The following is a 25513-nucleotide window of genomic DNA, read 5'->3' as shown; positions in this document are numbered from 1 at the left end:
ATGAATCGGTTATTTTAGGTTAAAAGGCTCTCTTCCTCCCGTGTTTTTAATCTAATGGTTTTGGCAGCCCCATCTGCTGTTCGTTAGTGGAAGTGTCTAGTTAAGAAATCGGAAAACTGTGCTGCCTCCCCTCCACCCCCGCCTGTCCACCCCCTACTCTCTGTAGCCTCGTGGGTTTTACAGCACGGTCCTTCTCACAGAGGCGAGTTGCCACGAGGATGCCTAGGCCACAGGAAGGTCTGGCAAGGCATCGGAGACAGAGGGGAGTCTCCAGTCTGCCAAGTCGGTAGTGTCAATAATCAAAACTTGAAGGATGCCAAGGAGCAGACTTTTGGTTCCTTCTTTGCTGGCTCAGCAAAACGAGCTCCTGAGCCCAAGAGAATGAATGTCTCTGTTTGGGTGTAAGGAGAGAAAGGTGATGCTCACCCACCCTAACCAGTCACGGAAAAGTAGATATTACCAGACTTTCCTGGGCAGTCCCATAAGAGGCAATCAGACCCTCAGACTGATGTTTCCACCCTTCCCTAGGGTGAAGACTCCCCAACGGTAAGCCCCCTAAGCTCAGGTTCCCCTCTGTTGGCACCGTTCATCACCACTTGCTGCTGCCATGTAGGAGTTTTCCAGAGACATGATACAGGGCCAGGCCCAGTATGCCTCTGGTCAAAGCATATAGTGTGGCCAATTTGGCCAGCAATGGAGTCTGAATCTTTCAGTCCAAAGGCCAAGTGTCACTTTCATTGGCGGTATTTGAATGGACCTGGTTTGGGTGGACATTCCTCGGACGATCTGCATCTGGTTGTCCTGTTCCCAGCCCCTCTTGTCCAGTTCTTGGGCTAGAGCTGCAGTTTACCAAGGGGTGGACATTCCCTGGACATGGCAGACTCTTATTGTTTTATATGCTTTCTGCAGAGCTGAAATCTTGCTTCTAAAATCAATCAGCAGGGCAATTTGCAGCTCCTGAGTTGGAAACCAGTTGATATATTATAAGCAGAAATATTTAGGATCCAGAAGGAAAGGGCACCCCCCTCCCCACTCACAACCCAACATGAGGTCTGCTGTTCTAACGCTGGCTCAGAAACACCTTAGCTCAGATCTGCCTTTTCCAAGTCTGGCGAAAGGGGGAAATCTTGAGTTCACACTACCCATGCTCAGAGTGGGAATGTACTTTACTTTGGCCACACTGAGGGCTGAAGGAATCAGGACCAAGAGCACGCACTGCTGGGACCTGTCTAGACGGAAGCTCTGCATGCTAAACAAGGCTAGTAAACTCGGTCGGCACATATGCAAGCGTGCACTCAAATCTGCATGTATTAACTTAGTAGCATACACTCAGCTAGATGAGCCTTAATTAAATCAGCTGCTGTTTTCTTGGGACTGCAGAAAAACTTTCAGGTAGTATGTTTGAAGTAGAATGGCTCAAGCTTCGCTCTTGTGCGGTGGATTTCCCAGCCTTCTCAGTCCCAAGTTCCTACCCCCACAGCATGTTCCTTCATTCAGTCAGTAAACAAGCGGTCCCGCGGCACCTGCACAAATGCCAGTGCATGGATCTGCCATTAAGGGAGCCTGTTAGGGGAGGAGGCAGGTCCCTATCCCACTGTCCTCTGCCTCCCTGTCTGGGACTGGGGACCCACGTGCCCCCAGAACCAGGTCTTTGGATTCTCCTGGTATGCATTCTGGCTGCATCCATCTGTGTTCGGTGGCTTGCTTTGAAGTCTCCATTTATGTCACTGATTTCTTTTCGCAGTTAAGCAAACTATATTCCTGAGTAGACCCACAGAAGGTAGGGGATACACTGCTGGTCTGTCACAGTCTGGGGACTGGAGCAGCCTCAGGTGTGAGGCCAGGCAGGCAGTGAACACATGGGGCTTCTCTCTTGGTGATTTGGGGAATAGTGCCCCACAGCCAGCGGGTGCTGTGACTGGCAAATGGGTAACTCAGAAATCATCTGTGACATGTGGACTGTCCCCCCAGGCAGGGACCCTTGTGACCACTATCTAATACTAAAGTTTTCCGACACATTTGCCTGAACATGGGAGCCATCAACGCAGTTTAAGAGACACCCGATTCTCTTTGCTTCAGTGAAACTTGCTTTTTGAGACCTTCATTCAGCATAGAAATTAATTATCCTGAAGACCATAACCCGAGCCACGTTTTTCCAAAAGAATGAAACAACATTCTCCTTAACCATGACACCTGAACTCACATCTGGGGTTGAGAATTAGAGAGAAAGGAGGAAATGAAGACGGGGTGTGGGGCATAAAGAGGGAAAGGGGAAAAGAAAGACGAGTAAGCCAAGGGGAAGCACGGCGAGTAAATGAATGATCTTATATTTTATTTCTTATGTGCGCAGCATTTTCCAGCCATAGTCATCGGTTCTCAACCTTGGAATGCCACGTTACTGAAAGTTATTATTAGGTCATGGAATGACTCCCATGCCTAAATCACTGCCCCTATGTTCTTCATGCTACAGCTAAGGATGCTGACACATATTTAGTAAGACAGGGTGGTTAGTACCCCAAATATGTGTTATCAACCCTCACACGTGCTGAGGACCCTTAGCTGCTGGTCTGCTGTGCCAGCGCAGCCTGGATGCCGAGACTGGCAGGGGTTGCTGGGATTGAGACAGGGAGGCTTCTTTTCAGGTGGAAGAACAGCAACCTTTATTTTGCCCCGATCTAAAGCCTTTTATACCTCTACTGCTTCTGTGGAAAACCACTGGCCAGAAAGAACACAAACATCCATGTCAATGACAGACCACAAGGAAGTTCTGCTGCGGGTCAGGGGAAGTGAGGGCAGCCAGATCACAACACTGGTCCACCTGCAGCATCCCCAGGAAGGCTTCATGGTAGTGGGGCACTTATCCTCTGGTACCTTCTCAGTTTGTGCCAAGTACTATCTCTTCTGAACATTTGTTAGAGAGTTCATACCCTTGGGTACATTCCTGGGCCTCTCTGAACTAATTTCCTTATTCACAAACGATACTGGTAAACACCTCCCATAAATAAAGTCTTCGCGGATGCCCATTAGGCTATTTTAAAAATTGATATTTTGAGATATTCTTCACAGGTGTAATAACTTTGCTCGGATCTGATGGGGAGTGTCATTCCAGAGACCATTCTAATAACTGTTATTTCCCACTAATGACCTAAAAAGTTCATGCTTAGTGGGATTTTATTAAAAACATACATAGATGTATGCATTCATTTTGACATAATTCTTTTTGAAACTTGGCTCTAATTAAAGTGAGCATTGATTCAGTCTGTGAGCTGTCACCTTAGTTAGTGTGTTTCTCCAACCAAAGTAGACTGATAGAGTAACAGAAAAAAAAATTACCTGCTATAGAATGAGGAGAGTCTGTGATAGTGAACACGATTCATGATGTTAAGTAGACTTCACTATCAACCATGGAGGACATCTTATAATGAACTCCAGAAACAGACCCAGAGGTGAGGGCCTAGGGTCCTCTCTGAGGGACTTACAAACCCAGATACCAGCCAGTGGCATAGCTCTGGGGATAAAGGGGCTTGCCACTAAGTCGGGTAACCCGAGTGCGATCCCCAGAACCCACATGGTAGAAGGGGAGAACCAATGCCTGCAAGTTGTCTCTGACCTCTACACACACGCTCTGGCACATGCGTACTTCCCATGCAAATAAATAAGCAAGTTAATTTAAAAATGGATCACAGGCATCTACATGGCAAAAACCATTGAAGACTATCCCCCTACGCTTCCCCTCCCCCGCATGTGGTTGGCTATTTGGCAACCTTATGTTACATGTCAGTGACCTCCAGGTAGTTTGTGAAAGGGGAAAAGTGGAACAAGGTGATTCCATCTGATGTCAGAAAGCCACCATGATATCGAGTTGGATCCGAAGTGATGGTGAGGTGTTTCCCACATGGGGAAACCAAGATAACCCTTCGTTCCTTCCTTCTTCTGAGCATGTGCCCAGAACAGCATCTCAAGATTGAGACTGAGATCCCAAAGAGACCTAGAAATCTAGCACCCCTGCCCAACCCCACCTCTGTTTAATGTAAAAAGGCCTTACCCTACTCCCCTAGAGGCTGTAGCTGAGATTTTGTTCAAATGGATTTTAAGGAAAGATGAAAATGAATTCTTTTTTTTTTTTTAATAAATCTCCTTTTCTTTTAATGTAGCATTTCTCAATTTGTGGGTTGAGATCCCCTTGGGGGTCAAATGAACCTTTCACAGAGGTCGCCTAAGACCATTGGAAAACACAGCTATTTACATAATGGTTCACAACAGTAGCAACATTACAGTTGTAAAGTAGCAACATGTTGGGGGCTGTGGACCCAGACCCTGAATCTCCTGTAAATAACCTGTTATGCTTGCAGCTGCTCTGAACAAAACAACTTGTTTTTCCTGTGTTTGCAGCTACTCTGAGCATGAGACCCTCAGGAGTTCCTGATGGCAGGGGAGTGGTTTCTGGTGGGTTTGGCTGGGGGCGTGGCTATCTATATATAAGTGACTCTGGTACACAATAAAGGGGGCATTCTTGTTTCAAGGAAGAACTGTGTCTCTGTCTGTGTGTGTTTAAATCTCCAGGCCCTTGCCCGGCTCATGAATGGTCCTGTAGTGCAGGCTCCGCACTACAGGCGTAGTACATTAGTACACATAGTAGTATGGACGGTACACAACAAAAGTGATTTTATGGTTGGGGTTCAACACAACATGAGGTGCTGTTGAAGGGTCGCAGCAGCAGGATGGTTGAGAACCACTGAGCTAACCAGAAAAGGTGCTAGTTAAAAAGCAGAACTGCTTAACGTACAGAGAAGACAACTAAAAGGTCAAGTATTTTTTTTTTTAAATACAGTATCTATGTTTTTTTTTAAGGAATTGCAATCTCTATTAGAATAAGGAACAAATGCTTCTGCATGAGCAAGGCAAATAAACAAGGACAATGTCACGAAGATTTGTCAGCAAATGGGGACAGGCCGGTCAGTCAATGAGCCACAGACAACAGCCAGGCCTTTGTTCCCTCGCTGGTCACGAGCAGATGAAGGCACAGAGTAAGTGCTTTATCTAAGTAGCGCCCCACACAGGTTTTTGCCCTGCCCTAAGAAAGAACCATGGAGCTGTCGTCTTCTTCCTCCTCGAGTAAAATCAAAAGGAGATTTGGAGGCTCTGTTGCAATTCAGATACGTAGGTTCCATGGCAAACGCTGGAGGATTTCTCAGCTGCTGTCTGGTGTATAACCCCTAGGATAGTTCCTAAGACATAGGCCATGGGCTTCCTGCCTCCTACAGACTTCTAGAACTTCTCTGAGACACGATATAGAACCTGTTCCCAGTCTGGTCTCCTTGGAAGGGAGATATTCATGACTTTCTTGGGTATCATCACAGACTGCACACCATGTCACCTTTTCCATGTTTACTGAGTTGAAAGAGACCATCATCTGGGACTCGACTAACCCAAAGTTGAGAGGACGTTCTGATTTGCCCTAGTGACAGTCAGAGTGTTGGTGAGATAAGAAGTCGGTTTCCTGCTCATTGTTGGTGACTTAGACGAAGGGACCCAGCATTGCCAGTGTCTTCTGGAGACTTGAACACTCAGCAGAAGATAATCCAATGGCAGTTGATTTGAGTCTCTCATTCAATGACGACTTTTCATTTGATGAGTTGATCAAAATACTTTGGGGACCATCTTAGGTTTCTGCCAAACTGAAGTATTCAAGAATTCCCAACAGCAGTCCTCTGGAGAGTCCAAGTGGTGGGAGTCCCCTCCGATGGTTCTAACCACCACACACTTCTGAGCTAACCTGTGGAAATTTCACATATTGCTTCTGTTAATATAGGCATCTCTATATAGGCATCAATCTATATGTGTTTGCACACACATGTACACACACACTTGCTCACACACAGTCATACAACATTCTTGCCTACACAGGAACAAGTGTGTGCACATGGTATTTAGAGAGCCCATCTAACGGGATTTACTTTCTTTTTTAATATTTTTGAAGTCTGCTTTATGATCCTGTTGACCTGCCATTAGTGGAAGCTTAGCTTTCAGCAAAGGTAATTAAATTATAAAATCACTACTGCAATCATCAAACCACTCATAAAGTAAGAAATGAAAAAAAAAACGAAATAAAAATCTTGCAGGCTTCTCTCGTAATATTGCTCCCTGATGTTAATTACACTTAAATGGGCGAGTACTATTTTGGTATCATTCATACGCCTCCAAAAGTACTTTCCAGTTTATCATACCTGTCAACCTCAGTGCATCACAGGCTAATACTTTATTAAGAAAAAAATCATTAGGGAGCCGCTGATCCCATTTAAGTACATTGGGCAGAATGTAAGACTAATTAAAAAGCATATTTTTACATTATTAATTTCTGAGTTTCACACTTAATGAATGTGAAATGACAGGGCTACTATTTTTACATTCCGGCACTCTGGGCTTTCCAGTCTGGGGAATTAAATTCTGGGTTTTTTTTGCAAAGATGTTGCTTAGGAGAATTGTTTTCAAGGAAAGCTAAGTTTTTGTAGCCGTGCCTTTTCCTGGGAAATTACACTACAGCACATAACAGCCACTTAAAAGACTAGTTAAATAGATGTTATTTTTTCCATCATACAGCTATAAAAGTATTTTAGATGAGGTGTAAAATATGGTTTTTAAATGATATTATGATTTGCAAACACTAAAAAATAATTGCAGTGCAGTTGAGAGAGAGAAAACATCTAATCTTTATTGTGTAAGACAATGTGATAAAATATTTTACAGCCAAAAGCTCATTTTACATCTGGAAAATTGTGTAAACTGATGAAGTAAAAAAAAAATCTCATTAAAACTAAAGGTTATTTTTTTTAATATTCTCAGAACAAAGCGACACATTAGAAGTGCATTTTTCTTCCCTCTCACATTTATTAAGTCAGACAAGTGCCTAATGTTTGATATAAATAAGAGCATAAAATGACAAGACGGTGTAGGCCGACAGAGATGGATTGTGTCGGGATGCAGAAGAGTCACGTTAAGAACAACCCTGGGTGTTCTGCGGGTTTGTTAGTTCTATTCAGTTGCACGGATACATTATTAAGCATTAGGTGTTAGATTACTTAAAACTTCGCTCGGTGTGCCCTGGCTGTCCATTCTGCCAGTCCTCTGCACACACAGCCTGTTTTTATAGGGCCATGGAAGGGGGAGGAGAAGGAGGGGAAAATCCTTTCTTTTTTTTTTCCATTTCTTTTTCAAATGTTCTTACAATTACCTCTCTGTATTTTTATTGTCTTTTTACAAACCACAAAACTCACACTGGAGGCGCAGCTTAACTGCTGAGGCTTTCCTCCTGTAAATATTAGGAAATTACATTTGTACAAACTGCGGGGCTTTGTAAATGGGGGCTGGAGAGCCTCCAACACAAATTAATCAGGATAAAGTTGCCCTATGTTGAACATGACCATAGTTTATTTTCTTAAAGTATTAATTTGTCAACAGCTTTCCTGCTTCGGCGTGGCTCATTTGGCGGGCAGGGAAGGAAGACACAGATGTGGCCGGCAAGAGCTGCGTTTTTCACCTCGCGGTTTTAGGAACTGATCACAGTTAATCAAAATAAAAGTGTGCTTAATTCTTCAGTATAATTGTCCATCTAAACCCTGAATATCACATGACAAAAATTCGAATAGCCACGTAGGTAGATGCCCCATTTCAAGGGGAAAGAAACCCTGGAATTTCATGTTGAATAATTGATGTTTCCTTGCTTTTTTTTTTTTTTTAAAGGATTTCCAAAAGAAATGTTGTCAGATTCTGCGTCTCGAATTTTCTGTTCCCTTACCCCCTACCTCCGTCCTCAGAGTGGTGTGCACAGCCCTGTGTCTTCTGGGTCCCCACCACATTGTGGCATGTTTAATTATAACTGCAATCTTCTTAACATATTTGCTCCTTGCTCTGCTTTTGGGATGCAGAAGTGTGTGTAACGACCTCCATTTTTCAGATTTGCCAAAACAAATTAAGGAAAATGCTTGGCGCTCCCCTTGCCAAATGTTTACTGCCTTTCCTGGAAAGCAAACCTTATTTGTAACGTATATTAAACCTGAAGTAAATAATGCATCCTGTCGGAGGCAAACACGTTTTGCAACACCCAACAGTTCCCAGTTTTGCTTTTGATACAAACAGACCTGCAAAAGGATTTCTTCATTTGAGGCGTTCATCACTGTGCGGCTAGGCTTCTCAGGAACCGGAGGTGCTTGCTTATCTGAAAGGACCGCTAAGCACAATAAACTAAGCCCCACCACAGCACTTGCAAAAGTCTTTCTCGAAACAAAACAAAACAAAGCACAAAAACAGAAACAAACAAAAAAATCCAGTGCAACATCACCACCAGAAATAACGACAAAAAGCACCCCAAGCACTCTATCACCAGGTCTCAAAGCTAATACAGATGACGTCTTTAAAATCCCACTTTAATTTTTTTCTCACCTAGACATTATAATAATGGACTCATTTTAGGAGTCTCTCCCCGCTCCTCCCCCTACTCGAAGCACAAGGGCAGAAGCAACAGGGCCTCCTCTGGAGTCAGCCTGGTAAGAGTGAGGGGCAGAGGTCTCCTTCCACCCCTTCACCCAGTTGGTGCAAATCATGTATTTTCCACACGTCATCACACCTCTTTGGAGTGCAGATCAACTTTAAGGCGGTTTAATAAGAGCCAATTCTGAGCATCTGTATTAGCTGGCTTTCCCAGCCTCTCAGGCCTTTCTCGCGTGGTTGCATTAACATACATCTTCAAATATTATTGACACTCACCTTGTTTTATTAGTTTGCATTTACCTCGTTCACCGTTCTATTATTCAAGATTTCCGTTGTTGCCAAGTATTAATCAATGTATGATGCTGTGCAGTCGGGCACGCTGCACGCAGCCGAGCGCCCCTAGGGTTACCACAGCCAAGAAGGAGAAAAGTGTTTTAGACATGTACACAACATGTGGTTTACTGTTATCATTAAATGAGGTGAACTGGGACCCTATACATATGGATTCTGAATTGCATAAATTTTGATTGATATCATTTGAAGACCGAGGCTCTGAAAGGCAAGATTTTGTGAAAGACGATACACAGACCGGCTATTACCACATACATTCATACCGGCAGAAGTATCTGAAACGAACGAGGCAGCTGGCTTTTAAATAGCTAAAACATAACATCAGTACTTATTTTGAATAATGAAAAAAGAGGTAAAACATGTTGACCCCCGCCTGACAGGAACACTGCCCGAGAGTGGGACTGGCCTCTGGGGACTGGCTCTACTATCCAGTAGCTGCCAAGCTTTGCCTTCTCCCTCTCCTGCTCCCTTACCACCCCCTTTCTCCTCCCCCTCTTCGCTTTTTCTCAAAAAAAAAAAAAAAAAGTTTGGTTTTTTTTTTTTTTTTTTTTTTTTTTTGAGCACAAAGCCACTATGGACAAGCAGCCAGAGAAAGAATTTTTGAAAATTCAGGAAACACTTGAGAGGTAAAGCCAACATCCTGAGACAGAAGACAGGCCAGTTTTTGACACCAGGTCGAACCTGAGAGAGGCCTAAAACCTCCAGCCAGGAAGTGCATGCCCGGGGTCAGGGCCCCTGAGACAGTAGAGCTCACCAGTTTCCACGCACCACCGAAACCAACAGGCCTCGTCATGGGAAATTGGTTGAAAATGTGCTGACCCACATAAAACTTTTATTAGAATCCGAGGGCAGGGCAGGAGGAGGAACTTCCAGGACTCACAGACTGGGAGGCTTGGGGAGCAAGTGAGCAGCCAGGCCCAGGACCCCCTCTTGGTGGCCCTGTTGTCCCTTTGGGACTGGGTGCACCTAAGGGCCTAAGAGCTAGCTGCTCAGCACTCCTGGAGGCTGCAAGCCACAGTCCCCACCGCCCTTCTATAGGGCCACTATGCCAGGATTGGGGTGCTAAGCCCTAAACCCCAACACCACCGGGCCTGAGGGCAGGAGTGCAAACCCCGATTCCTGCTGAGTTCCTGCGCAGGCAGACTTTCTGAGAGGAAAAAGGGCCATAAATCAGGAAATTTAAAAAAAAAAAAAGTTTCTGCACATTTTCAAAACCCACGTTGCGTTCTCTGAGGTCCTTTTCATTTTAACCAAATCAGGGGGAACTTGTCCTCACAGTGGCGAGGCAGATGGAACGATAAATCACAGGCGCCGTTGACTGCCGGCAGTGTACTCTCCGCAGCTGTCTTTTTTGTCTCTTTGGTTTTAGCTGACATGGTTTGAGGTCCACTGTGAACCGATCTGTACTTTTTTTGAATTTTTTTTTTTTTTACAATCATATCCATCAAAACGACCAATGGCCACCAGCCCTCTGCGGCCATCGATCGAGGGGCACCTGCCCCCCGCCAACCCAATGCCACCCTGCTTTTAGGTGAGGCTGGGGGAGGGGTTCACCTTGTTCTCGTGGATTTTCTTCTTCTTCTTCTTCTTCTTCTTTGGCCTCCAGCTACAGCTGTGATTTTCTGAGCAGTCTTGGCTCCTGTTATTAAAGTTGCATCGGGATAGAAGCGAGCAAAGCAGATAACAGCCCTTGCGCACCCGATCTGGGAAGCCCGGCAGCCTGGTTCGTGTTGTTGTTTTTTAAGTGCGGGGAGGCGCGGGCAGAAGCTCGGAGTTTCCAACTCGTTGCTTATTTTGCAGAGTAAACAAGCAAATGTTATGTGCATAACCTTAGCTGTCTCGCTAAAGGTCAGAGCGCCCCTGCTCATTTCCCCGGCTGCCTTTTGGGGGCACTCTGATGCCGGGGATTTCCTTGGGTGTTGGGGAAACAACAGGAGCTCGGCTAACAAAGACTCATTTTACAAAGCTGCAAAACAAAAACATTGATTACATTTGAACCCGAGTGAGCAAGTTTGCTTCCGTGTACGAAACACACACCCACGCAGAAGCGCAAAACAGTCGGTGGCTGGAGCCAAAGGGCCAAGGGGCAGCTGGAAGATCCCTTAGAGAATATTCCCTAGGGCCAGCCTCTAAGACTGCCTCCCGGACAGGTCCGGGTACCCTGGCTGTGCAGGTTGTCTTTCAGAAGCCGGTTTCAAGTTTCCCTTAGCGGTGCATTTTCTTCCAAGGCCCCGCTTCACTTCAAAGTCTGTAAGACTGCTCTCATTGAAGCCTTGGCAATTTCACAGTTGTACTCTGGTAATACCGAATAAAACAAACAAACAAAAAAACAATTAGTATGTGGGCACAGGGAGCTCAGCCCATAGATACACAATTAGCAACAACAACAACAACAAAAAGACTCCTTCTCCAACAAAAAAAAATTCCCAGTTAGGTCAGGTTAAATTTATTATATTCTTTTATAGCCGAACTCTATGGTTTTGACGTGAGGCGACGGCTGATATGTACCAGAGACCTTTGGAATTTCAATACTATATATTACCAAGAGGAAGGAACTATGGTTCTGCCATCAGAAGCTAGGTGCTTGCCTTAATATGTTCAAGGAAAAATAATGTTAATTTTTGTGGAATTATTATTATACCTTTTTTTAAAAAAAATAAAAACATGGAGTGAATTACTGGACTAGAAGGGCAGGACCTGCAACATAGCTGCCAGCCATGAACGCTGGCACTGTCAGAAAATTTCAGACGACTTCAGTGAGATGACAGGAGGATGGGGCTCCTGTGAGTGAGGGGAACCATGGAGGAGGGCTAATGTGCTGCTCGGGATGGAAGTCTGAAGACTGTTTTCTTTGTGCGCCTTTTCAGCCGGCTGTGTTTGGACTCAGAGTTCTCATGCCCGCCAGGGGTGAACCTGAAATTTATGCAGTGGTGTCAAGGGCCACCTCTCTGCTCAAAGTTCACGTCCAAGTGGGGAGAATATTTTTTTTTCCAGTAAAACTCTTTCACGTTGAGGGAGGAATGAGTTTGTCTTTTTGGTTCTCCTCGTCAGCCTGGACATTGAAAAGAGAATAGATTGAATAGAGAATCTGGGAAACTGTCCAGCTGCAAGGGCCTTGTGCTATGTCAGGTGTCTGCAGAGAGTTTTGTAAGGCTTTACCTTCCGAACTGTCAGAATAAAGAGTGTCCCTAAAGTCCGGCTCAGGCCCTCTGCAGATGCCTGTGCGCCCGGGATCTGGCCTCGAGCTCAGGATGCTTCCTGCAGCCTTGTCACCGTTGTATCCACACAGAAGCGTACCGTCAGGCTGCTGCTGCCACGCAGCAGGGCACGGGTACCGCTCTCGGGAACATTGTGAGTGTACTGCCTTCCAGAAATTCAGCGAGCTTCTGGCTAAACACGCTGGTATGATTTCAGAAGACAGCACTGTGTTTGGATGCCAGCGGTGAAAAGGCAACAACAGAATCTGAAAAAAAACCAAAAAAACCAAAACCCAAAACACACAGCACAAAAAAGTCAAACCAAAAAAAAAAAAAAAAAAAAAAAGATGGGGTGGTGGATGCGAACCTTTCTTAGTGAAGACTGCATTTCTCTGTGCTTGCTAGTTTGCAATGAATAGAAATCTGGCAGAAGTGACTAGTAACCAAAATACACAGGCAAACTCTTGAAGGGCAGGTGTTTGGAGCCCTAGAATGTGTGGATATGACTACAAGAAATTAATCTCTTATTCCTGGGGAAAGGCAAAACATCCTCCTCCCCCCACGCTGTGTGTGTCTCTCTGTATATGTGTGTGTGTGTGTGTGTGTGTGTGTGTGTGTGTGTTTTCTTTTTTTTTCTCTCCAGGTAAAATATTATTCGGCACACAGATTTGGTGAAAGGGGAACAGGTCTCAAATTCTGCCCTAGCAATGGAGCCACAGAACCTTCCAGCTTTGACCCCAGCAGACCCAACGTACTCAGTGGCAATTAAGGAGTCTGTTCCTTGGTTTGCATGCTATATTTTTAAATCATTCAAACTGCTAAGAGAGAAAGCAAATAGGTTTGTAAGCCAGTGTCCCTTGTGCTGGTCTCTCCTCCACCACTACATCTGCATCCTTAGAGGGAAGTGGCTGGTGTTAGGCAGGAATGCCCTGAGAAGAGTCCCACATGACATCATTGAAGAATCAATCTATTGTGCTGGTTGGCATATTCCTGTTTTTTGGTTGACTCTATCTCCTCCCGTAATAGTCCGTGTGCAGCCTAAATGTCCCTAGCCTTGACTTGTGTTGCACTTGTCACCTTGCTGATGGGACTCTTACTTGATCTTTTTGCCAGCAGGTTGAGGGCTATAGCAGGCTGATCTGGGATGGGCATCATACCCAGATCTTCGGATGGACTTACAAAAATGCCTTGATGTTGTTGGTAGTTTGTTTTTATTTTAAGTGCTAATTTAGCAAGAGGAAAAAAGAAATATTATTTAAATGTCACTATTGTTCTTTAAAACAATAATAGGTTGGGATGCCCTGAGCCGCCTGCGAGCCAGGCAGAGGCTGCCGCCAGAGCAGTGCAGGCGGCTGGATGCGGTGGACAGCAGAGTAAATGGACATAAGGCTATACATAAAGCTAAACATTTATTACTTAGAGAAGAGGGAGACATTTATTACTTAAAGAAGAGGAAAACAGAGAGACATGGAGAAAAACATAGGGAGAGACAGAGACACGTGTATACACACCAATAGACGGGGGACAGAAAGAGAGAGAGTTAAGATGGCGGCGAGGGAGGTCAGAAGTGGCTGGGAGTGGGCATGGCTAGCTCTTAAACTGACCAGACCCAAAGGAATAACAGTCACATGTATGTTAACCAAAGCATAAGACTTCTAACAGGGACACATTTTTCCTATTTTGGATCTTTGAAGGAACAAAAGGGCGGAAAAATCCTGGTATTGGTGTTTTGTTGGGTTTCTTGTGTCACCCAAATCACTCAGCATTTGTGAAGTATAACTCCTGAGGCATGCTTCCAGAAGTAGTTCCCAGAAATGGAGAGGGGCTTCATAAATAGGCCAGGATGAAAAACTAAGATACAGAGACAGTATCGGCCTGACGTGTTGCAGGTGACAGGCATGGGTAAGAGAACTATCTGTCCCCATGTTAATGTCTGGAGTCACAGCCCGGCTGTACAGATGCATTGGGTGTCTTCGAGTGGCCTTCTGAGAGTCCTTCACAGTGTGCCCTTTGTTTCTGCTGTCCGTAGTCAGTGGAGTTTGCTGAAGAGAGACCCTTCTGAAGAAAGGTGGCCTGCACGGTAGCTTGTCTCGAGACCAAGCAAGGGAGTCCATGGTCAGACCTCCCTCTTTCCTGAACACTCTTCTGTTCATGAAGTTCAAAGTCTGTCGTTAAGAAGAGAGATGACTGGGACTTAGAGGCAGCTGGACCTGCTCTCAGCAACATCCGACTATCTTAAAATAGTGTGTGTGTAGCTGCGAGCCAAATAAAAACATGTCATGTGCCCAGGTGACATTTTGTAGCGAACAAGCAAGTCACAATCCAGGAAGGGTTGTATTTTATGCCCACAACAACCTGACAGCTTCCTCTGTAAAGAAAACATGACACTTTTCTAAATACCAGAGGATGCAACCACTGCTCTTGGGATTCCTGCCCTGTCACTGGAATGGAAGGTCACAGTCTGGCTCCATGCTTTCGATGACTTCGGGACATGGTGGCGGAGAGTTTGCCCACAATGCTCAGGCTAAGGGAAATCTTTCCCTTCATCTCTGAAGAGGGTGACAGGAGGAAAAAGGTCCTGTGCTGACAGCAATAACCTCTAGGTTTAAAGACTTGACCACAAGCAATGACAAGGAAAACTCTCCATGTTAATGTGTGGTTGGGACTGTCCTTAATGGACAAGGGAAATGCAAGTGTTCCCACTCACTCAGGCTCTGAGGTAGCAGGAGGAGTTCTTACGGTGTTTAAAAACAAATCATAATCACGGCTGGGCAACCGTTTTACCCTGTGTATATCTGTTTCTGCTCCGGGCTAGGGTGGTCAAATGCTGTTTCTTGGCTGCATCCTTCAAATAGGAACTGAGTCCCAGTGTTCTACATGGTATTGTGCAAAAGACCTGGCTGGTTTAAAAAACAAACAAACAACAACAAACAAAGCTAAACTCTGTAGAAACACTTTGAGCGATCTTAAGGTGTTTGTGGCCTTACTGTCATTTGAGAAATGTGCATGTCCAGAGGGGACCGCCACAGTTATATTGAGTGGTGGATGTTGTCGGACCAGGTGGGTACGGCCAGTACAGCTGGCCCAGTCTACATCCTAGGAGAGGGAGGAGAGGGGGTGGGGTGTGGGGGAGGAAAGGAGGCAGAGTTAGTAAGGATACAAGCCTGACAGTGAAGACACAGTTTGCTTCCCTTTCACAGTGAGGAGACTCAGCTTTGAACCCTGATAAATGTGGATGCCCTGTTTTTATCTGGCCTCAGCTGTGTTGCTGAAATTAAAAAAAAATTCTTTCAACCAGTGTCTTTTAAGAGTGGGGTTCCGTTTTAATTAGGAGAAAGGCAAAATGTCACTTGCCATGCCAGTGTGTAATTCTTTGAACTAAAGTAAAACAACCTACTGCCTACAACTAGGAACAAAATAAAATATAATAATAATAAAAAAAATCCAGGCTTGAAAGAGGAGAATGGAGTTGAAACTGACTTGCTCTCTGCACCCCCCTGTTACACCCCTGCCTGGGCTCCTGCGTCCTCCCTAGCCCTCCCCATACCCCGGACTGTAGGTTAGACACTTCCTGTTGCCCCTTTTATAAGCAATAAGAATTTAATAACTGAAGGCAACTCCATAGCAATATTTATATGGGTCAAGTGGCTTAAAAGTATGCAATAAATGTAAAGTTACGAACCACATTGCCCCTTTTTAAATAATGCAACGAGCGTGGAGATATTGGGTTTCATATTCTGGAAAAAAGGTGTTTCGGGCTAGGCTCTCGGCGTACAGCAGGCATGAAAAGTTATACTGAGCCCATAACAAAGTCACTGCCTGCTTAATACAGTGTGTTATGTCGAACTCCTCATCCTAATCTCAGCCCACAGCAAGACGGTCCCAGATGGCACCAACAAAACCTTAGCTTTCTCATTAGCAATCAGCAAATTCTCCTGGTGTCTGCGAGTTTCAAATCAAGGCAAGTGCCTCGACTCCTCGCGTGAAACCCAGTAGGATAATAGAAATAATGTTGTCTAATCAGTGGCGAACACTTGAGAGCCCCCATTCATAATGGGCTGGAGGGAACTTGGTGAGTTTGCAGCTTTCACAAGTACCAGGAGCCCTGGGAATCCCAGGGGTACAACGGTGGTACAAGGAGGAAGCTGAGGCCACACAGCCCCCAACACAAGAGGTCCCCAGTCCCCCTGATGCTCTCCAGGGAACTCACTGAGGCTGGCTTCTTGGTTGGAAATTAGGAAGTTAGATTGCCTGAGATTTTCTTGGCAAGTCTGAGCAAGGCAAGGAGCCTTGGGCGGTGCTTCACTGTTGGCTTGCAGGGCTGGTTGCGGGGATGCTTTTGTGTCGATGTGGTTGGTGGATCTTTGTGGAAGGTACCACCATACAAGTTCTGTGAGGAAACGGATGAATGCAAAGAAGTTCTGTAGGACAGCTGTGGATTTTTCCTGCTCCCTTTTTGTGTTCCAGGGCTCTAGCTCAGTCACAGAATGCCTCAGTCCTCTTTCGCTACGCCTGTTGTTGGGGTCAACAAGAAGCCTGGCGTTATAATCCTCGCTGATAGACAGGGGCCACCCTCTTAAATTCAAGGCCCTTCCAGATGCATGCCTGAGAGTCCCTGTCTCTGAGACATAAATACTATCCTTCCCCCACATGGGCTGTTGCTCCTCACCTGGCCCACACCTGTGCTATGCCTGTGGCTAATCCCGCAGACTTCTAAATAGGATATGCATCTTTATCCTTGGATCTCTGTGCACATGCCTAATCTCAGTGGTCTCCCATCTCAGCCAAAGACGATGAAGCACAGCTTGGAAGACATTTCCTTTTACTGAAACAAGGAAAACAATGGCATCCATGTTTTGCTGGAACAAGCAGCGTCTGTTGGAACACACTTTTCTAGAACTGGATGGCGAGTTTCTACCCGGCAATCCCTACGCAGAGGCAGCCTCCCTTAGGACCTAACCATAGAGGGCAGCTTGGGAAACAGAGCAGAGTAGCCCAGAGGTGAGCGAGGAAGTGTTCTGAAGAAAGCCCCCTCCACTTACCCCTCTTAAGGCTCAGAAGGTGACTAACTAACTATACACACACATTTACCTGGTGCGACCTGGGTGTCCTTGCTGCGCTTGCCACAAGGGGACAGCCTGGAGTCTTCGGCTTAGGTTCTGAAATAGGATATCATTCCCGGGCTCCTGTGTCCATGCTTTGGGTCTTCCTCTCCATGCCAGCACAAGGGTTATCTCTGCATGGACTAGACGCTTGCTAGGTTACACTGTCAATTCTCTCGGTGACTTGTTTCTAGTATTTGTTCGGAAAATGTTAGTTGGAGAAGCAGCTTGCGCCTGATATAATTAAGAAGGTGCCAGCGTTGACAAAAGGGTCACTTGCTCAGTGTCCATGTCCTCCCAACACATGCCATTATTCTGTGTCTGTGGATCACGTGGGGCCAGTCTCAGAGAGTGGATTGTCTCCAGTTGTGACCAGTATAGGTACATATTGTCAACTTCTTCACGGTGGCAGGAGGAAGGAAGGAGGGATGAAAATGAGGGAGAGAGGGAGGAAGGGAGGAGGAGAGAGAGGAAGGAAGTTCTTCATCAAGGTCTTAACTTTAAGCCAGACCTGATGGTTCAGGCTTGTAACCCTGGTTACTAGGGAAGCAGGAAGATGGCAAGTTCAAGGTCTTCCTGGCTCCAGAGTGAGCTCAACAATGTCCTAGACAGTTTATTGAGACCCTGTCTCAAGAGTGAAAGATAAAACAAGTGCTTGAGGTTCAGTTCAGTTGTGGGGCCTAACTAACGTGCTTGAGGCCACAGGTTCACTTTCCAGCAAAACACACACACACACACACATACACACACACACTATATGTAATCCTTTTTCTAACTACTTTGGAATTATTTTCCTTTCTTCTTAAACAGCAGCTCTTTGTTTGACCACTACTTTAAATAAGTGTGTGAAACAGAATAAAGCCCTGTATTTAGTTTTAAACTACCACCCCTTACTTAAGGTGTGTGCATATTGGGGGGGACCTCAAACTTGACATGTTTCTCTAGGCTGAAATGTTCTGTTAGATGCAAAAAATGCTTTCTCATTGCTGCTGCCCTGTTCCAGGCAGGACAAGGTGCTTGTCCAAGGGCATGAAGTGAATGCTGCAGACATCACTGGAAGCTGATCACACAATTACAATGCTATAGGCATAGATTTCTTTCTGGGCTTTGGGAGTGAAGCCCTCAGCCTGGCTTTTGTCTCGTGCGAACCTTAGTACATTTCTCTTGTTTGTATTTGGATGAAATACCTAAGAATCATGTGTGATCAGGAAGGCAGCTTGGTGGATGACAGCTGGGAGTTGCCTGTCTGCAGATGTCGTGGAGATGGTAGGGTCTACAGAGGGAGGACATCTGTTTTCAGCGCTCACAATTCACCTGGAACAAGAGCTTAAATAGGGCACAGTGCCCTTGCCTGGGGTCCTGCCCCAGTTATTCTGCCTTCTCTTCATCAGATTCCGAGTAGGGCACATCTTTTCTTCTGAGAACCAGTGTCCTCCTGAGGCAAAATGTATACAGTGATGATTCTCATCTGGCAGATTAGTAGAAAGATGAACTGGGCTAAGGCATGCAGAGGACTTGGACAGGCCCTGTGCATTGGTAGCCTCTTACAAATGCTTGCTCTTAGGCCATGGTTGGCAGAACTTTCCGTGGAGGGCTAAGTGGCATTTTCAGCTGTGTGGGCACTTAATCTTTGTTGTGACTACTCAGTGCTGCCACTTTAATGATATGATACCAAGTGAGTGTGGTGTGTTTTAATAAAACTTTATTTACACAAACAAGAAGGGAGCCAGAGCTCCTGAAGACTTACCTGCTGATTCCTGGTTGAGTAACTTCTTCCTGTTGCACACTCTAACCGCCTTAACACGGACCTTTGAGCTGCTTTGTCCCTGGAACCCCCTCCCCCCCCAACTTCACATAAATCCTGCTGCTAAGGAGATTTTAATGACCCCCCCCCCAGAGAGCAGCATTCCAAATGATCTTAAAGCAGGTTAATTTCATATCTACCTGGATTCAGTATTTTTGTTTGTTTTTGTTTTGAGACGAGGGCTTGCCATATGTAACCCTGGCTGGTCCCGAATTCACTGTGTAGACTAAGCTGGTTTTGAACTCACTGAGCTCCAACTGCCTTTGCCTTCCAAGTGCTGGGACTGATTCCACTATGACCCCATCCTTTCTGTACTGCAGGCACTGCTGTGAGCACAGAGTCCTGTTACTGCAGAAAATACAAGTTTTCATGAGGGCAGCTATCACATACATATTTCTGTCCAGTGAATACAGGCTGTACTGGCTCTCTGCTTAAATGTGTGTTCCTGTATACACTCACTCACTCACTCACTCACTCATTTGTTCATTTATTCCTTCCTTCCTTCCTTCCTTCATTCTTTCCACGATTGTTTATGAATCAGGCAGTAAGGACACAGAACTAGTTTCTGGCCCTGGTCAGTGGGACTCAACCTGGTAAGGAGGAAAGTGCAGTTCCTTGCTCAGTTAACAAAGATTTTTCACCGAGGACCCACTGTGTGCCAGGCATTCTAGGCATCAGAACCAATCGTGAAAAACACAAGCCCCATATCTGCCCTCAACACTGGCTATTGTTTAATGAGAAATGGCTTCCCTCCTCTCAGGTGTTTGAGTCCTAAGTCGGGTGCTGCTTTGAAAGACTGTGGACCATTTAGGGAATGTAGCTTCCGGGGAGGAAGTGAATCACTGGGCATGGGACGTGAGGATTTATAACAGAGCAAGCCCTACTTCCTGGCTACCCGCTATTTCCTGTCTGGGAACGCATCATCAGATGCCTCAAGTTCCTGCCATCCTGATTTCAAGCCATAATGAACTGTATCGTCTAGAACTCTGAGCCAAAGGAGACCTCCCCTCCCTCAAGTTGCTTCTTGTCCTGTGTTTGGTTACAACAGCAAGAGGAGTAACTAATCCATTAGGCCTTTCCCGTGGGCCAGCAGTGCTATGTTGAATAGTTCTCTCTGACTCCTGCATCTGTCTGTCCCCATGAGGCTTTGAGCTCCCTTTCCCCATCCCATGGGGTCACTGTGTGATCTTGCTCCTGTGGTTCTTGTAGACTGTGCTGTCTTGGTTCTCACTGCCCCACTTGCTTCCGGGAGCTCTCATGGATGCTGATCTCCACTGCTCTACTGCTTCTTAGGGTTCCGGACCCCGGGTGTGGGGTCCTCACAGAAGCTATTGAATGCAGAAGCCCATTGCTGAAGATGAGAGCAGGAAGGTGTGCGGCTTGTTCTGCTTACGCACATCTCCCCGCCGCCTCTCCCTGAGGCCACAGTAGAACTCTCCGGGAATTAGCTTGTTTTTTTCCAGTCCCTCTCACAGATGATAGTCAGAGGGATGGAAGCATAGGTCTTTCATCCTGTGGTGGTGGAGAAGCGGGGCCTCAGTCTGCAGTCGCACCTGGCTTCACTCACGCTCTGCAATCATAGCTATCAAACTGGGGCCTGGCATGTCACTCAGGATGACTGAATGCAACGACCGTGTTTCATCTCCCTGGGCCTTGGCCCTGTCTCCTGCAACATAGAAAGCTCTACCTGTCTGAGGGCAGGGAATTGGAGCAATGTAGCCCTGTGCACTTTTCTAGCCAGTGAGTCTAGGAAAAGACACATGCACAGTATCTCCGCAGACATTCCCTTAATCAAATCTGCAGAACGCTTTCAACTTTCTCCTTTCAACATTACTGTTATCATTCTGACACAAAACAGGCGTGGAAGGAAAATGCTGTATGCGGTCCCCCAGTACAGGGCTCCACTGATACAAGGGCTGGGGGAGGTTGGTGGTCACAGGGACGAATCTTAGGAAGAAAATTTGGTCTGTTGAGGATCCGTGCCTGGACAAGATGAGGGAGATTAAGGACCAAGAGCAAAGTTGCTGGTTGTGGCACAAGAGGGAAGCTGCTGTGTGTGGCAGGTGGAGCCTTGGGCTGGTATTCAGGCCTCACGACTGCTGGAGCCAGACAGGCCTGGACTACCTGGCCAGAAGGCCAGTTCTGCTTCTGTGTGCCAGCTCAAAGAGGAGCTCCTTAGCAGAGAGGGCCTGATGCCGAGGAGAGCTGAGAGCCTCTTTTTGTGAAGGGAGACACACGCACAGGGACGAGGAAACGAAAGCACTGGGAATGGGGAGGGGGCCTTTGCTGTTCAGGTGCCTAGAGAAGTTTAAAGAGAATGAAAACAGCCCCTCACGGGGGCAAAAATCAAGTTCAAAGCCTATTAATGACTCACATTTGCCAACTTCTCAACTCAAGTGTTTAAAGACAATTTGACAGAACCCCGTGCAACCAGGGCTTTCAGAGTATTAAAGTTAGCACTGTAGGCAGAGCTCACTCGCTAACGTGCTTGACGCGCAAACCTGAGTCCCTGAGTTCCATCCCCGGAACCCACATGGGAAACATAGGTGTAGTGGCCTGTGCTTGTGATCCCTGTGCTGGGGAGGGAGAGACAGTCAGGTCTCTGGGGCTCCATGGCCCATCAACTTTGGCTACTTGGCAAATTCCAGGTCAGTAAGAGACCCTATCTGATGAAATAAAGTGAATTGTGCCTAAGGAATGAGAAGGCTGACCTAACCTCCGCATGCACAGGCATGGGCACAAGACACGTATTCGTGTACATCCCCCTGTGCACACCCAGGCACCTCCACGCCCCCAGGCTCACATCTTTAAGGTTGCAACCTATTGAATTGTGCCTTTATGTTTTAAGTATTTTTGTTTATTTTTTAATTTCACTAAGACCAAAGTAAGATCTCTAACAGCACGCTGGGACGTGGGGACACTTGTTCTTGACTTCATAAACTGTCACTTTGGGGCCTAAGGAAGCCTTCAAAACCCTGACCCAGAAGACCTTGCCTGTTGACCTTGGCTCTTGCTGAGTGGATGGTGGAATAAGGCCAGAAGCAGCCAAGGAAGCTCTGGGAATGTGACTGCCTAAACCTGGAGGAGTTGTTCTTGTAACCAGCAAGGTCACAGAGGTGCTCTTAGCTTCTCTTCCTCCTCTTCCTTTTCTGCTTCCTCCTCCTCTTCATCATCATCTTTCTCCTCTCACCTGTGAGTCAGAACCTCAGCTAGGGTGGACAATGGTAGCTCTGGGATACCAAGAAATGTCACTGTAGCAAAAGGTCCCACCACAGGAACTCAGACTAGGGAGTTCTGTTGCCTCTGACTTCAGAACAACTGCAGCAGAGACTGGAAATGTTTCTGAGAAAGCTTTTGAGCTGCTCTGGGATGGCTGTAGTTGTTTAAGGTGGGAGGGATAGCCCAATGGACGCGTTGCATGTCCCGCTAATGTAGGGCTGCACTATGGCAGGCCAGGTCTGTAACACCTAAGAAACGAACGTTTTGATCCTTCTAGCCCCATAGGAACTGGCGTCAGAGAGCTCTCTCCATCAGGAGTTGGAGAAGCAACCATGGCATGGGATGTGCCTGTCTTGTGTCTTGTGAAACGGTGTGATCAGAGCTCCAAAAGCTGGCCATGCCCCTCTGTGCAGAAGCCTCACTGGACCCTCCCAGTTACAGAAAGTCCTGGGAGGAGGAAACCTGTCCACACTGGAGAAGTGGTGGCTTCACCAGGGGACACATCTCCCTCCCTCGGTCTAGTTTCTTCTTGCTTGGGACCCTCCTTCAGATTTGGGCAATGAGTTTGGTAAAGCAAACAGAACAGGGTTTGGTACACGAACCTGCTGATGGAAGTCCCCACGTGAAAGCACACAGGCCCCTCATTACCTGGGTGGGTAAGTGCCAGCTGTCATTCTCGACCAGGCCTGCAGCCTTAAGACTAACCTTCCTGTCACCTCCGCTTGTCTCCCTCACTTGTCCTATTATGCAGAACCAAGCTGAGTCATTGTTTCAAGCAGGGGTGACATGTTAATGACTTAATAATAGTATAATCTCAAATAATAATATGCTGTCACCCTGTGTGAAGCGCAATGTTTACAGGAGACGTGGTAATGGATGATGACAGTAATTTGAATAAAAATGAATTTACTGCTCTTGTCTCATTTGCAGTAAATTTTCACATCTCTCATGCACAACTGGTGCTCTCTGACCTCTCTCTCCAGTGCTCGGAGGAGGGGAGGCGACTGGCGGCAGCTTTAAAGGGAAAGGCAGACGAAGAAATCAGAGGCCTGCAGCTAACAACCTGTCTCCAGAAAGGAGCTTCCGGAGGCTTCTAGAAGGCTCTCTCTTCACTTGCTGGAGGTGCCAGGTTGGGAGCAGAGGGCTGACAGAAACGGGGTTGTCAGCAGTAGCCCTGGCTGGTTTCTTGGGAAGTTCCTCTCAATAGGATTGTTCCATGAACTTTGTTTGGATCTTATAGCTTCTAAGGGAACCCTTCACTGGAAACTACAGCTCCCTACATGCCCCACCCCTCAGGAGCCTCCTTTCACCTCCACCCCAGGCAGAACCAAATTCTAGAGGGGTCTGAAGATCTTGGGAGCAGTCTGTGAGTACCTGGGATTTGAGCCCCTGGACATGTGTAAAGACTTACCCGGGCTGTTGGGGTTTGCTGCATTCTTCGTGGTGAAGAATTAATAGGTGAGTAATTGGTCTCCAACGAAGCTGGGAGTGAATTATGTTGAGTGTAGAGAGGAGAAAGTTATGACATCCGGCTGACATGCTGGAACTGGATGTAATTTGATGGAATGAGGACAGCAAATTGGAATTTGCTGGGCCTTTCACGGTGACAAGGATAATGTTCCAAGCTTTAGACATGCACAGGGGACAGGCTGAGAAGCATGAGTCACCGCTGAGCCTTGTGGTTCTGGCAGTGGAAGCTGGGCCTGACCTGAGTACGCAAGGGATCCTCATGCCCCTGCTTCTCCAGCATGAGGTGCACAGAGGAACCCTACACAAGGCCCTCCCTGAGCAGAATAAAAGGCAGGAAGGATTCAGCCACACACTCAAAAGGGACATCAAAGCTTGGTGCTCTGTAGGGGAGCTGAGTTAATTTGTTAGCTCTGAGATCACATGAGGACTTTAACGTGTCATTTAAGATCCTTACAGTGAGCTAGCGGCAAGTACTAACAGCCATTCTGTGAGTGGAAGAAAGGACGATTCTTGAACTCTAAGATGGACAAGTGGAGAGACAACTTAGTGCTCTTAAAAGAGCCAGGGAGCCTTTGCAAAGCTCTCCAGACCAAGCAACACAGGCATATCATGTCCCCGGATTCCTGCAAGATGACCCATCCAGCATAAACCATCCTGCCAATGCGCCTTCAAAGAAGGTCCACTTCCTTGAAGGTGCCACCTCCCTCAACATTCCCCGCATCCTGCTGTTCTTTTACAGACAAAGCTGTGGACCACCTAACATGCAGAAGCACAACTTTGAACCTCAATGGTACCCTCTGCCCTGGCCCAGTTGCCAAAGAAGGATAACTTCTGTGTTTACATGAACAGGAAACACCTGTGAGGAGCCCCACTTGAGGGATGAAGTCACAGTTGGGCCTGACAGTCACCACTTGGGGATCAGAAATAGTTAAAGTCTTCATTTTCTGGTACCTTTCTTCTGGAAACCCCTAATATAATATAATAAAATAAAATAATCAATAGAACATAAGTGATTATTTTTATTTTTAATAATGGTGTTTATTCATTCCTTGAGAATTTCATACCGTGTAATTTGATCATATTCACCTGTTCACACAACTCCTCCCAGATCCATCCTTACTTCTCTGCCCACAAAATTTCATGGTCCCTTGAAAGAAATGTAAAAGCCATCAAGTCCAGTTTGTACCGCCAACATACTTTAGTTGTGGGGCTTGCACTAGGAAGCGGTTGACTCACTAAGGGTCAACCTTAAAGCAAACTTACTCTCCCTCTCCAGAGTGAATGAAATGAAATGTATACCCTGGCAATACTGAAGCACGCACGGGCAGCCCGTATATGGTGGTTCTGTTGATCTTGTCCATATTGGGTTTCAAGATCTAAGCTGATGAGGACGACTGACCAGGTCTCTTCCTCGAGAGGTCACCAGATCTCGTGACAGATGGTTGTGAGCCACCATGGAGCTGCTGGGGATGGAACTCAGGACCTTTGGAAGAGCAGGCAGTGCTCTTAACCACTGAGTCATCCCCCTCTCCAAGTAACCCGTCAAATCCTAGAACGTCTCACCTAGGGGTGGGATTTCATGCCCACTGCCCTCATTCCATGCTGGGATTCTGTCTAGGCTGAGTTTCCATAGGTGCTATGCATGCTGTCAAAACACCCCGTGGATTCCTATGTGCAGCTGCCCCGCTGTGTCTGGGAAACACTGTCCTCTTGGTCATCTTCCCCTTCCAGCTCTTACAACCTTTTCACCCTATTTTTTTGAAACTCCCTGAGCCTTGGCGGGAAGGGTGTGATATAGATGTCCTATGCAGGACTGATCACCTCACAGCCTCTTTCTCTTTTAGATTGACCAGCATTGAATGACATAGCATTGAAGCCACTCC

General features: G+C 46.4%; 1 long non-coding RNA gene across 1 annotated transcript; it reads right to left on the bottom strand.

Moving 5' to 3' along the window:
* Positions 1–4643: 4643 nt before the first annotated feature.
* Positions 4644–10751, bottom strand: LOC146893498 (uncharacterized). The gene is made up of 3 exons (XR_015002945.2): positions 10393–10751; positions 8764–8886; positions 4644–5776 (listed from the first exon to the last, which is right to left on the bottom strand). It is a non-coding gene; the product is annotated as an uncharacterized LOC146893498 (long non-coding RNA).
* Between the last annotated feature and the right edge of the window lie 14762 nt (positions 10752–25513).

This window comes from Myodes glareolus, chromosome 7 (genome assembly GCF_982192425.1).
Source record: "Myodes glareolus chromosome 7, mMyoGla1.1, whole genome shotgun sequence".
NCBI classification, from domain to species: Eukaryota; Metazoa; Chordata; class Mammalia; order Rodentia; family Cricetidae; genus Myodes; species Myodes glareolus.
Note: the sequence above shows the minus strand (reverse complement) of the source record. Positions and strands in the feature narration are given on the sequence as shown.